The sequence below is a fragment of the Podarcis filfolensis genome (genome assembly GCF_964270895.1).
Source record: "Podarcis filfolensis genome assembly, chromosome: 2".
In the NCBI taxonomy this organism is placed as follows: Eukaryota; Metazoa; Chordata; class Lepidosauria; order Squamata; family Lacertidae; genus Podarcis; species Podarcis filfolensis.
The window spans coordinates 11,841,989-11,842,630 of record NC_139605.1 but is presented as its reverse complement, the minus strand read 5'-3'; positions in this window follow the sequence as shown (position 1 = coordinate 11,842,630).

Sequence of the window (642 nt, the reverse complement as noted above, 5' to 3'; positions counted from 1 at the left end):
TGTTGTTTCAGACTCAACAGTATAATATCCATTTCCCATGACACTTCCTCCAGGGAATTTAGGAGGGTGCCTGCGTCATCAGCTGGGTTGTGAGAAAAGGGGGCTTTTGAGAACCAAGTTCCCCCATTCAGCAGGTTTCCTGGAGCAAAACTTGTAAGGTGGAGAAGAGAGAATTCTGGTGGATTCTGCAGAAATGCATGGGAGAAACGTCTGGGCTAGGATGGTTAGCAATCCTATACACCCTCTGGGTTGGTTTCAAGTATGTCCTACTCAGAGTAAGCCCATTTAAATGAATAAGCCAATGTTAGTCGTGCTTATTGACTTCAATGAGTCTGTTCTGAGCAGGACTTGAAATACTACCCGCTTTTGCCAGAATAAATGTTAATGAAAATGGGATTGAAGAGAGAATTCTGGAGGCTTTTATTGAACTGCAGGGGCTCCTTGGAGAGGGGTGGCGGGAGATTTATTAAACTGTTTTCTGATGTTTGTCTCCGCAACTTCTGCATGCATTCCAAGTCCTTTGGGCGAGTGAGACTCAGCCTTATCTGCCATGGCAGCCAGACAACTGAAGAAGCGGGAACAGGGCCAAGGAGGGGGGCGCATAGCAGAAACATTTCTGACAGAGTCCCACTCCTCAAATAC